Consider the following 14,413-nt stretch of genomic DNA (forward strand, 5'->3'; position numbering starts at 1 on the left):
AAGGAAATAGTAAATGTTTATATACTGGGAGTAGAATCTTTCTGAGCATGATACAAAAGCCAGCCAGAAACCCATAAAGGAAATGACTGACAAATCTGATTGTATAAAAATTCAGAACTCAAGTGTAAGAAAAAAACAAACACCAAAAATAAAAACAAATTAGGAAAATAAATTTGCAACATAAATGACAAAGTTTATAGTGTACTAAGAGCTCCTACAAATAAACAAGGAAAACAAAAATCTTATGCTAGAGAAAAATGGGCAAAAGACGTGGAAAAGTGCTTACAGTCAAGAACACATCAAACATATCAAACGTACCAAATGTCACTAATCATGACAGAAATGTACATTACAATAACAAGATACACTTGGTTTCTTAGATTGGGAGAGATGAAGAGGACTGATGGCATTGTTTGCCAGGTCTGGGCCTTGGACAGTCAGGTTTTCTAGGGGGAGGCCAGATTTTCACAGCCTGTAAGGAGGATGTGGCAGACTGCTAGTGGCTACCACTTTCGGTTCTCCTCTTCTTCCTTATAAAAGCCCAGCCTTTCAGCAGGGTACAACAGGTCACCCAGAAAAAGTATACTTCCCAGCCTTCTATGCAGCTGGCTATGGCCATGTGCCCAATGGGATATGAGTGGAAGTTTTTAGTGGTAATTTCCAGGAATTTTTGAAAGGACAGCTGGTCAGTGTTTTTTTTTTTTTCCCAAATCTACTCACTTTATTTTAACATCTGTTTCCCCTATTATTTATTTATTTTTAATCCATATTTTTTACTCATCTGTCCATACTGTGGATAAAAGGAGATCAAACACAAGAAACCATCATCTTCAAGAAACATGGCTACTGGAATACAGCTCTACAGTTTCAGGCACTTCCCTCTAGCCTTTCTTAAACTAAAAAGGGATATCTATAAAATGCGTAAGAATAACCTCCAGGATAACCTCTAGACATTGTTTGAAATCTCTCAACTACTGACACTTTTATTTTGTCTCATTTCTTCCCTCTTCCCTCTTTTGGTCAAGAAGGTTCTCTCAATCCCTTGATGCTGAGTCCCAGTTCATTCTAGGATTTCTGTCCCATGTTGCCAGGGAGGTTTACACCCTTGGAAGTCATGTCTCATGTAGAGAGGGGGAGGGCAGTGAGTTTGGTTGTCATGTTGGCTGAGAGAGAGATATGGCCTGTGATCTCTGCCTCTTTCATTTTCAACCTTTCCTTCAATCTGCTGCCTGAACAGGGATGATATGGCTTGACCCCTAACCTCTACCGTGGAGTATGAGGTTAAGAGCTTACCTTAGCCTCAGCAAAAATGAAAGTTAGAACTCAGTAAACTGTGGACATCCCAGCACAAAACTGCCATACCAGCCCTGAATAATCTACATATAGACTTTTACATAGAAAAGAAATAAACTCTTGTTTAATAGGTTTCTATTATTGGCAGCTGTCCCTAATCCTAACTAAGATAGAGAATAATGTGACAGTTTCTACTAAAATGTACAAAATTTTTTATTATTGACTCAGCAAGTGCATTTTAAGACTCATCCTATAGCTGTGATTCTCAACCCTGACTACACATTGGAATCATCCAAGGAGCTTTTAAAAATACTGATGCCTGCATTCCACCCTCAGAGATCCTCATTTAAAAACTGGTCTCAATGGAACCCGGGCATCAGTATTTTCCCTAAGCTTTTTAAAGTGGGATGAGAACCACTGTCCTAGAAAATGTGCACACAAGTGTTTCTAAGTATGTATAAGTATTCTTACCACAATATTCTTTGTAATCCTGAAAAACTGAAACTGGAAATACAATAAATAGTTATTTAAAAGAAAAAGCAAGGTAGAACATTAAATGAAAAAAAAAAGTTAGGTACATTATAAACAATTATTCTTGCAAATTAAAAGCCTAATACATTCTTGGGAAAAAATCTAGAGAAATACACACCAACCTGTTAATAGCACTTATTTGTAACTGTTCTCTTTGTCTACAACTACCAACTCAACCCCCACTCCCAGAGAGCCACAGATCACTTTAAATATCACCTCCTCAGAGGCCTTCCCTTCTCCCTTACTCTCCTTTATCTTTTTTCACAGCACTTACCACCTGAGATAGAGACTCAGGGTCCCTCTCCATTAGAAGGAAAGTGCTATGAGAACGAAGATTTTGACTGCTTGGCCCACTAATATTTCCCGAGTGCACAGGTGACAGCAGTGCTCCATAAATATATGCTGAATGAAGAAAGAATCAATATCTGGAGGTTGTATTACAGGAGACTGCAGAATACACAAACATACATCAAATTTGGATTTCCTATAATGAGCATAAGGCTTTTATAATAAAAAAAGTTATTAGGTTAATTTAGTCATTTTATTCTTTTACAAATGATTGTCCAGAAATGATAAAATGGAAACACCATTTTCCTTTTCCATAAATGAACAGGGGTGTTTTAGGAGATTTCGCAGGTTCTTTAGGCTATAAATATCTATAAATAGTTCTCAAAGTTAAAGATGAACTTTTCATAGGTCACTATATAATTTAATTAGACATTTCACTGGATACCCGTCGTATCATACCAGGCTCTATGCTTTGAATATCCAAGTTTGACTATATCCTTATTATCTTATGATAATGAAAGCAACACATATTAAAAACTCATCCTTTCTCAACTGACATAATTTTCTTTATTGGATATTAATTAATCAAGATACATCATCCAAGCTCAGTTTCAGAAGAGATATAAGTAACACAGTTCCTCTAATATCTAAAAAGAGAAAGGGAGATCCTATTTTTATGGGCTCATCTTATAGGCTAGTCGATTTCAATAGTTTTAAGAGAAAGGGAATAAGGGCATTCCAAAATTGATTACATTTTGTGCTTGTCCAGAAATTTAAAATGGGATACAAGGTAATTGTGTATTATTAACTGTGCTGGTTTGAAAGGATTTGTGTACCCCAGAAAAGCCGTATCTTAATCCTAATCCAATCTTGTGGGAGGAACCCTTTCTCTTAAACCCTATTCAGTGCTGCATGTTGGAAGCTTTATTAGATTATCTCCATGGAGATGTGACTTGCCCAATTTTGAATGGAGGGAGATGTGACCCCATCCATTCCACCTGGGTCTTGATTAGTTTACTGGAATCCTTTAAAAGAGGAAGGATTTTGGAGAGTCCCCTTTTTAGAACAATGAGAGTGCCACAAAGCAGAGAGCCCATGCCACCAGAGACCTTTGGAGATGAAGAAGGAATACGTCCCCAGGGCAGCCTAGAGAGAAAAAGCTTTCAGACACTGCCATGTTTGACATGTGCCTTCCGAGTTGAGAGAGAAACCCTGAACTTCATAGGCCGTTCTTGAGTGAAAGTAACCTCTTGCTGCTGCCTTAATTTGGACATTTTTATAGACTTGCTCTAATTGGGACATTTTCACAGCCTTAGAACTATAAACTTGCAACTTCCTTTTAAAAACTGTTCCATTTTTGGTATATTGCATTCTGGCAGCTAGTAAACTAGAACATTAACCAAAAAGAAGGTATGTACCTCAGGAAAGAACATTTGTTTCACTAAGTACCCTGCCTAAGAAGGCACATTCATGGAGAAATGATGAGAAAGGAACACTAAGGATGCCAGCCAGAGTGCTTTTGCAGTCACAAAACTGGATGCCAGGGCAGTTTTAGGTTAGACTTTTACTTTCTCCAGAGACATATTCGAAATCATCAAATGAGGGTATAAACTGGGATAAGAGAAGGGATTGTATCAGTCCTGTTGATTGTGCCATTCCGGGCCTGTCTGCTCTCAATTCCACCCTCTCCCTTCTGCTCTGCTCAGGACCATAGAGGGCTGACTCTTGTGGTCTGGCCTTTCCAGACTGGCCTCCAATCGATTCAGCGAACTGCAAGAGACTAAGCTGGGAGAGAGATAAGCCAGGGCATTTCTCCTTCAAACCTTTCCTCTCTCTTCCTTAGTTCTGCTTTTTGGCAGCAGCTCCAGCTAGTCTTGAAGCTGTCAAGGTTCCAGCTCTGACTGAGTAGCCTTAGCCCCTTGACATCTGACGACAAGCCTCCTTCCTTAGTGTCTTCAGTCCTCAGATGCTGTGGCTTCCTGCTGGCGCTGATATCTGGGTCATCTCTCTGCTCCCTGCTTGACTTTGAGCAACTCCTTTGCTTGTTATCATATATCCCCTGTGCAACAACTTCTCTGCCGTAAATGTTTGAAGTGGATTTTGTTTTCATGGTTAGATCCTCTGTCCTATACACACCAATTCCAAAATGCGAGTCTAACCGAAACAGAAAGTCCAGGTACTTTAAAACCTTGTGATTACTATTATTCCTTACCAGGTCAAGTTACAAAAGACGGAAAAGGTAGCAACTTGGCTCCTGCTGTGCCACTGTGGACATTCTAATGCACACACATTGCAAACACAGATAACTATCTCTACCATTTGGCTATAAATGCTCCTGACAGAAAAAAGGTACATTTGAGATGAGTGAGAACAGCAAGAGAGAGAGGCAAATCTAAAACTTTGAATTTTTTAATTTGAAATTTTAAAGTATATCTTATTTAACCACCTAGAATATGTTTAATAGTTTAAACTTTTATCCCAGAATATTTAAGGACAGGCATATTTTAAGATTACATTAAACAGAACACCTCAGCAAATAAAAATTTAAGCTTTGAAATGCCATTATCTTATTTAATGTACAATGAAATGGTTCCCTCTAATTTTTACTATTTTCTATATAATGTATAAAAATAAAAGCAGTAAGATTAGGAAAATACATCATTACATAGACTTTATCTCAATAATTTTAATTGTACTCCTCCTAAAGGGTAGGAATTTGGATTGTTTCATTTTTCAAGATATATTCTTCATCTCTATTTATTGAGATAAGGAGGAAAACTCTATAATTACATACCTATCAATTTTTTGGGAAATACCTCAATATACAAACTTCAACGATTAAATCCCAAATTGACTTGAGATGCCAATGACATCTGCTGGCTAGCATATATATAAAATTAAGTTTCAAACTTGAAAAATGATTTATAGCATTTTTAGTTACTATTATGGCACAGAAATGAATTAACTCCAATAATTCTTCATTCCAAAATGCTGTTGAAGCCTAAAATTGTTTGGGATTAAAGTAATCAAAATGTATAATATAAAGTAGGTATCAACCAGATATTCACTTTTTAACATCCCACAATTAGGAAAAAGTGCTAACCATGAGTTTTAAAATGTTCTCCTCATTCTCTACAATTTATCCAAGTCATTTGGAAATCCCAATATATAAATATGGTCTTAGGGTTCAAATAGTTTGGAAACCCAAAGGGTTGTTATTATTGTTGTTGTTTAATATTCCAAACAATGTGGTACTAATCCTATTTCCCTCCACCTCACCAAATTTTATGAAGACTTAAGAGAAACTTTAATTCACTGAAATATGAATTAATTTTAATTTTCCCATTATCACAACTTGAGGGACAAAAAAGGACCAGAAACACCATTTGAATAATATGTGCTGTCTGCCTCCACCAAGGTTCTGCCAGTACCTTTCTTCAAACCTAACTGCTTCTTGGGCTCATGCCATAGAGCCCAATATACTGGGTGTGCACACTTCACAAAATTCCTCTGCCTCCAGGTCAGATTACAGCAGAATTCAAACTTAATTTCCACATTATATTAGGAATAATTTAATTTTGTCAACATAGTAATAAGCACATTGAAATATTAACATATGATTAAAAAATGAAAAATTTAGTTTTCTTTTAAAAAGTAGCAGTAAAACATAACATTCTTCAAGTACAAAATTCAAAGTTGGAATGTAAGCTTAGAATTCTGCTTATCTGAAGAAGCCAAAGATATCAGTTTAAAACTGCCAGTACTCTGGAAAAAGAAAACACAGCTCACCAAGACATATGACTTTTGGTAAAAGAACAAAGGAAAGATACACTATAAAAATTTTTAAACTTCTGATATTTCAATTAACTTGAATTAACTAAAACTATTTTTCTTGGTATTAGGTGGCAATGAAATTAATTAATATTCAACAATAATTGCAACAAATGTTTTATTATATGTATTTTTTAATTATAAAAGTAATGCTATTAAGATCAAATAATACAGAAATAAAAAAGCAGAGTATGCTGTCACTCTCCCCACCCCAACAAGAAATCCTTGCTCTTGCCACCCTCCTTCTGGCTCGATCAAATCCCCATTGAAGATAAACTGTTTTAACAATTTCATAAAAATGCATTTAAATATTCAAATACAGAGTTTTAAATACAATTCTAAACATGCTTTAAATTAAGGTAAAAAAAATCAAATCACCCCCTCAGCGGATATAATGCATTAACTTCAGATACCACTGATTATCATTATAGACAAATATATGTTTCTGTTTTCTGGCCTTGACAGTCTGCAGTTTTATGATCATTCAAGTACATTCTCAATGAAAGCAGAATCTGATTCTTTGTACCTTCTATACAATTAGTACCAAAAAGAAATTTAAACCCTAAACAAAAAATAAACCAGACACTTAAAAACACTGAAAGTAAATCAGTTACTATCATGATTCATTTACTAAAGTAAACAAATGCAGCCTGAATGCTCACAAAACCTGTTATAATCATCTTATACGGCCTGTCTGATTAATGTCATCGGTGCTTGTAGACAAAAATCTACATGGCTAACCCCACACAGCATATCCTGTGCTAATGCATGACAGGCCTCTTCTTGGGTTCTTGAAGATAATTAAAAAAAAGCATTTTAAGATTTGTGCTGGTTTTAAACAATTACATACCCCAGAAAAGCCACATCTACTATTCATAGGAGATGAAGTGTGCATCACAGGTGCTTTCAAAGGAAAAGACCTAGAGATCAAAGCTTTACTTCTCCTTCTTAAGGGGATTTAGCTCATTTGTTATTCCTAAAGAGATTTCTAGGCTTTCCAGAATAAATAACTTTGTTATTTACTGTTATAGCATTATTACATAAACATGAAAGCAGGTTATATTTTACAATTTCTCATGAAGAAGGCTGTATAGATGCCAGACACTGCTATGTTAATGAAGCTAAATATAGTTAGGCAAAACTGTGCTATAACTAGAGAATATGAAATTTGAACAGGAGAAATCTTCAATAGAAATTGAACTCTGGAAATCCAAATTCATAAAACATGAGTTAGAATTTTCAAAGTGGCAGAAGATATTAACAATATTTTGATAATTATTGGGGGGTAGGAATAGGAAAAGGGAGAGAGTATGAAAGGAATCTTTTAAATATGGAACAACAAAGGAATACACAGCAGTCATGACAAAAATAATCGAGCTCAACCAGATATTTCTAAAAACCCATTTGGTGGGAGGCTTAAAAATTGCTTCGGAAATCCATCGCAGAGTTACATATTTTCAAACACTAGAAGGAATATTGTCGCTGATTATTTCACTTAGAATATTTTCTGGTAAAAGTGAAAATTAAGAAAAAAATAAAAACAGCTTATTTGTAACTTTTTTTTTTGTACGGGCAGGCACTGGGAATCGACCTGGGTCTCTGGCATGGCAGGCGAGAATTCTCTGAGCCATGGCCGCACCACAGCTTTGTGGAGATACAATTCACACACCATAGAATTCACCCGTTTAAAGTTTACAATTCAATAGTTTTTTGTTGTATTCACAGAGCTATGCAAACATCACAACAATTTTAGAAGATTTTCATCATCCCTCAAAGAAACCTCATCCACCAGTAATCTTTCCCCTTTTTGCCACAAACCTCTTAGCCCTAGACAACCACCGATCTACTCTCTGTCTCTACAGATTTGCCCATTCTGGACATTTCATATAAACAGAATTATTGAATATGTGGTCTTTTGTGACTGACCTCTTTTTCCTAGCACAATGTTTTCAAGGTTCACTCATGGTGTAGCATGCGTCAATACCTTATTCCTTTTTATTGATAAACAATATTCTATTGTATGGCTATACCACATTTTATTAATCCATTCATCAACTGATGGGCATTTGGGTTGTTTATACTTTTTAACTGTTAGGAAAAGTGCTGCTATGAACATCTGTGTATAAGTTTTTGTGTGCACATGTTTTAATTTCTCTTGGGTACACAGCTAAGAGAGAAATTTCTGGGTAATATGATAACTTTATTTTTAACCTTTTGAAGAACTGTCAGCCTCTTTTTCAATTTAGCTACACCATTTTACACTCCTACCAGCAGTGTATGAGGGCTCCACTTTCTCCACATCCTTTTTAAATACAGCCATCCTAGTGGGTGTGAAGTAGTATCATACTGTAGCTTAAATTTGCATTTCCCTATAGGTAATGATGCTGAACACCCTTTTAGATGCTTATTGGTCATTTGCGTATCTTCTTTAGGGCAATGTCTATTCAAATCATTTGCCCATGTTTAAACTGGATTATTTTTCTTTTCATTGAAATGTAAGAGTCCCTTATATATTCTGGATATTAGATTCTTATCAGATATATAATTTGCAAATAAACTCTCCCATTCTGTGAGTTGTCTTTTCACTTTCATGATGGTGCCCTTTAAAGTGCAAAAGTTTATTTTGCTGAAGTTCAATTTGCCTATCTTTGTTGTTGTTGCTTGTATTTTGGTATCGCATCTAAGACACCACTGCCTATTCTGAGATCATGAATACTAACTCCTATGTTTTCTTCTAAAAGTCTTATAGTTTAGCTCTTACATTTAGGTCTTTGATCTACCTTGAGTTAACTTTTCTATAGGATGTAAGACACACGACCAATTTTATTCTTTTGTATGTAGATATCCAGCTGACCCAGCACCATTTGCAGAAAATACCATTTTTTCTCCATGGAATTATCTTGGTATGCTTTTTAAAAATCAATTGACCATAAATATGGACTCTCAAATCTAATCCATTGATTTATATTTAAGGCCAGTATCATAGACTCTTAATAATGTAGCTTTGTAGTACGTTTTGAAATCAGGAAATGTGAATCCTTCCACTTTATTCCTCTTTCTCAAGGTTGTTTTGGCTATTCTCGGTCTCTTGAATTTCCACGTGAATTGTAGAATCAGCTTGTCAACTTCTGCAAAGAAGCCAGCTGAGACTCTAACAGGGATTGTAGATTAGATTGCCATCTTAACAATATTGTCTTCTGATCCATGATCAGAAGATATCTCTCCTTTTATTTAAATCTTCTGTGATTTCTTTCGAGTGTTTTGTAGTTTTTTAAGTATAAATTTTGTGCACTGCTTTTGTTAAATTTATTCCTGAGTATTCTATTCTTTTTAATGCTATTGCAAATGGAATTGTTTCCTTACTTTCATTTTCTGATGGTTCATTTCAAGTGTACAGAAATGCAACTTATTTTTGTATACTGAACTTCTACTGTAAAACCTTGCTGAACTTCTTTATTAATTCTAATACTTTTTGTGGATTTGGCTGGATTTTCTACATACAAGATCATGTCATCTGCAAACAGAAATAGTTTTACTTCTTTCTTTCCAATCTGGATGTATTTTATTTCATTTTCTTGACTACTTGCCCTGATTAAAATATCGTTTTTTTATGGAGGGAAAAAATACATAATTTTGTCAAACTCATGACATGATGTTGACTAAAAATAACTCTTGGCTCTCAGAAATCATATAACATAAAACACATGATTCATCAAGATGATTCTAACCAGAAAGAACTCTGGATTAGTTATGATATAGTCATTTGGTTTCAAAGACCTGTAAAAGGTCACCAGAGGAAAGCAGAAGGATACTGCATAACCCAGAGTCAATCGTATACTAAAAAACCACAACATATTTAACTCCCGCCTCAACACACTGTGTGGGGAGGACCATAAATAATGGTTATCTAAAGCACTAATAAAATGGTTTTTCTGATGATGACTATGAGCTGTAGTCTCTCAAATTTATATTTCATTTATGTGTTCTGACCCTCAAATTCTCTACCTTAAATATTTGTTATTTCACTACCAATCTTCACCCTAATAAGGGCTACATTTAAAAACTGATAGAATATAAAAAAGAAATGTAAATTAAACCATGTAAAACATGCCACTGCGGAATTTCTCAAAGGCAAGGGGAACTTGATGTGTACAGCTACCGTTGTATGCAGGGGCTGAGGGCAAATAAACAATCCACCTGTTCACAGCTGGCGGTGGGTGTGTCGTCTCTAGGTCCTGTGCTCAAGAGATTAAATATACTGAGAATAATGGGAGTCAGATTTCTCTGTAGAAGAAGGTATGGGTACAGAAAGGGAGAAGACTAGAACAAACCTTGTGGTGCTGGATTAGAATTGAGGTACTGTGAGAATTTACGGTTTTCATTTATCTATGGTTTCATAGAGCTATACCTGTGCAGATATATAAATATAAAAGTAGTTTTCAATGTGTGCATTCATACTCATAAACATTTCCTAGATCTGTCTGCTGAAGTACTTGGAGACAATAAAACCTTACTAGCACTGGACACAGTTACTGCCCAGATCTTCTTTTCTAAATACCACTCTATGCAAAAAGGAACTAGAGCTCCCTGGAAAAGGGACTAATTGCAGAGTTGTGCCAGGGAAAGTATAAGATGAGCCTAGGATACTTTGTGCCAGAAAGTTAAGTAAGCGCTCAAAGAATGATGGGGACATGTCAAAAGAATACAGGGACTGATCTGAAATGACTCCCATTGGCCAAATCTGAGAAAACTGGACTATGCAAAATAAAGTTATTTTATATATTATATAATGCATAAACTAAAATAGGATTCCATGAGTCCACAACAATGTAAACAGACAGGAAGAAGGAACTGCTCTTCTTTGCAGTAGAATGCCAACTAATAAAAGAAGAAAGAATGATGGAACTGAAAAACAATCATTTGACAGCCATCTCAATAATAAATGATTCAGACAAGAATCATCAATCAATGGCAATAAAACAGGATATTTTCATGCCATCAAATTATATCCCAATAAAATATTTATTACTTATTAATACAAAGAAAACACTAATTTTACAAGAGAAAACTGGTACATACTCCTTTACCAAGTGATAAAATTCAAGTCATCAGCAGTAAGATGAATTGACATTGTATGCCTCTTGATATGATGTAATAAGAACACAAAACTGCCTCCAGGGTATTTTGCCAAAAAGATATAACCTGAATCTAATTATGAAGAAACAATTGATGAATGCAAATTAAGGGATGGATCTGCTACAGAGTAACTGGACTATATGCTTCAAAAATGTCAAGGTAATGAAAAACAAGGATAAACTAAGGGACTGTTTCAAATAAAAGGAGACTAAGGAGACATGACAACAGGGATCCTGACAAATCCCAGATCAGAAAGAAAAGAGGAAAAAAAGGAAAGTAGACTTGTGTATGTGCACACATATTTTTCTTATAAGGGACACTACTGGAAAAATCTGTCCCAGTCTGTGGGTTAGATGGAAGTAGTAGTATATAATGTTACTTTCCTGATTCTGATGGCTATACTCTGGTTAGGTATGAGAGTGTCCTTGTTTTCAGGCAATACACAATCAAATATTTAAGGATAATAGTGCAAAATGTCTGCAACTTAGTCTGAAATGGTTTAGAAAAATACAAGGCAAAGGGAGGAAATGATAAGGTAAATGTGGTAACATTTAACAACTGGGGAGTTTGTGTGAAGAGTATTCAGGAGTTCTTTGTATTATTCTTGCAATTTTTTCTGTAAATTTAAATTTTTTTCAGAATAAAGCATTAGCAACTATGTTCCTCAGCATCCCATCATATTCCCTCATATTTGTGTACATGTTTTTAGGAAGCAGAGCACTCCATTTTCACTTCTGTCATTTTTCAGACATATTCTCATCACTCTAGCCTAAAAGGTATTTTCTTATTTTAATTTCTTCTGACGTGTTAGATATCTTTACGAGCTTCCACAGCATCTAGAAATTAAGCTATCAAGATAAGAATAAAAATGTTAAATAGGGTAGACTATTAATAAAAAAGGTAATGGGAAAGATAAAACTACATTCAATATGCTAAGTCAATACATGAATAGCTGATAGTTTTTAATCAACTACACCGAATCAGTTCATTTTACGATCTATGATGTTCAGGTGTTTAACAAATTAGTCTTTTTTATCAGTAGCTTTAAATTCCAACATATCTGACAGCTCACAAAAACCACTACCATGATGGCAAACAGATCACAAAGCCAAATTCCCATTTCCAATGAAAGCGAGCAACAATACTAATTTCCAAAAGGTGAATTTGGATTTGGGTTGATCTATGATTCCTTCCAATGGAATTCAACTAGAGAAGTTCCAAAAGTACTTTTAAGCTGCTCTACCTTGTGAATTTCCTAAGCATAAAATACTATCAGATATACAGTATTACCCCTTAAGAGGGAAAATTTACTTTCCTTACAATTGTTTTTCTCGTGGTGGTTGGATTTAGAGGTGGAAACAGTGTAACTCCAATTTGCCGGAAAATTTAAGATGCACTAATCTCTAGGGAGGAAAAACCCCCACACTACTTCTTTAAATGTGCAAGAAGTCCATCCTCTTTTCTTGGACTCAGCCCAATGTGCATATAACCACAATAGGCTACAATATCTCCAATAATCATTTTTTCTCTCTACTAGTTCCTTCCCATCAACTTTTACAAAAGATTAAGACTCTGTTTGGCACAAAGAAAACTCTCTGTGACCGTCTACTTAGCTTCCAGTTACTTAACTGATTTTTCTCTCCTCCTTCAAAGAGTATTTATTTAATGGCCATTTCCTTACCTCCCACTCACTCCATAATCTATGCCTACGTGTATCTTGGCCCAGTCACCTTCACCTTTACTCCAGTCACTAAGGTCAAAGGGTCTTTTGTTCTTGAATACAAAGGATGCATTTCAGTCTTCACCACTGGGTAAATCCAGTGGCCCATTTCCTCCCCTCACTCTGACTTTGGCTTGCCTGACACCACTCTCTTGGTTTTCAGGGACATTCTTTTTATTTGTTGGCTTCTCCCTTCTTTATCTGATCATCACACAGTGTTCTGTTCTAGATTGTCCGTTTTGCTTGTTCTACACTATCCCCCTAGGAAATTTCATTCATGCTCATGACTTCAATTACCATCTTCAAAAGCCCGACCTCCAAATCTTCAGTTTCTGCCTAAATCTCCTTCCTAAGCTAAAGGATTCTTTCAAGTATAGTGGACAAATTTGCCTTTTGAAGGACAAACTCACATTATCTTGGACAGAATGATCTTACTTTTAGGAATCCATCTAAGAGAAATATTACTATGTGTGCACAAAGAAGAATATATGGAAAAGTGTGTTTAGCCCTGTTTGTAATAGTACAAATTTGAAAACCTAAATGCCCATCAATAGGGGGGACTCATTATCATAGTTTGCAACTACTAAAAAAAAGAATGAGGCTGGATCTTGGGGCTGTATGCACAACCATGTGATGATACTGTGAACCTGTGACTGAATAGTTTTTATGCTGTGTGAAAATATCTCAATAAAACCACATTAGAAAAAAAAGGAGGATGAATGTAAACTGCTAACAAAAGTATATGAATATATAGGAAGGGTCACAACTTTTCTGCCAATTGCAACTATTCTAAAATATAAAGTTGACTAAAAAAATTGAAGAGGTTCTTTACATAATAATAGGAAGAGATCATCAAGATATCATACATTTAAATAAAAATATTAGGAAAAGAACATTTTAATATGACAGTTTATATAACTACACAAATCACACATTTAAATAAATTATACAATTAAAAATAAAAACTATAAAAATAGAAACACACAAAAAGATCTAAAGTTCTTTTTTAGACCAAACTTCTACAGTACTCAGCCCTGCAGAGAGAGGGGTGTGGCATGTGTGATTATGTGAGCACACAATGAGGCGTGTTGTGGAATTTTCACTTCCCACAGAGTTTTAATAAAAATAAACACACAATCATGTATTAATGATTTTTAGTAAAGATTGCTTTAAATAAAAATAAGCCTCCTAGAAGAGTTAAATGTTGGTAAATAAATAAATAAATGTGAAGCATCTCACACAAGATGGGTACTTGGGAGCTAAAGACAGCAGCAGCTATCATTACTGTTGATTTTAGTAAGAGTAGTGCTACCATTTTCAGTCCAATCATGAATTCCTAATGCTGTCACTATACCCTCATGTAAAAAGGGGACTCACATCCATGCTTCCTTCACCATCTGTTGCTATGGGCTAACCCTCTGGGGAAGGAACCATGTGGTCCCCATCAGGGCTCTGCTTCCTGCCAATTCTCTTGGACTTAGTCCCTACTTGGAAACAGAGAGAAGGGGACTTCTGAGAGTGCTGAAGGAGTCTACCCCATGTAGAATCATTTTTTTTTTTACATGGGCAGGCACTGGGAATCCAACCCGGGTCCTCTGGCATGGCAGGTGAGCA

General features: G+C 35.5%; 1 protein-coding gene across 25 annotated transcripts in view; it reads right to left on the reverse strand.

Annotated features, from left to right (window-relative positions):
• Positions 1 to 14,413, reverse strand: part of ATE1 (arginyltransferase 1) — a 248,009-nt gene that overhangs the window by 15,361 nt on the left and 218,235 nt on the right. The gene's annotated exons all lie outside the window — the stretch shown is intronic.

The sequence above is a fragment of the Tamandua tetradactyla genome, chromosome 13 (assembly GCF_023851605.1).
Source record: "Tamandua tetradactyla isolate mTamTet1 chromosome 13, mTamTet1.pri, whole genome shotgun sequence".
Lineage (NCBI taxonomy): Eukaryota > Metazoa > Chordata > Mammalia > Pilosa > Myrmecophagidae > Tamandua > Tamandua tetradactyla.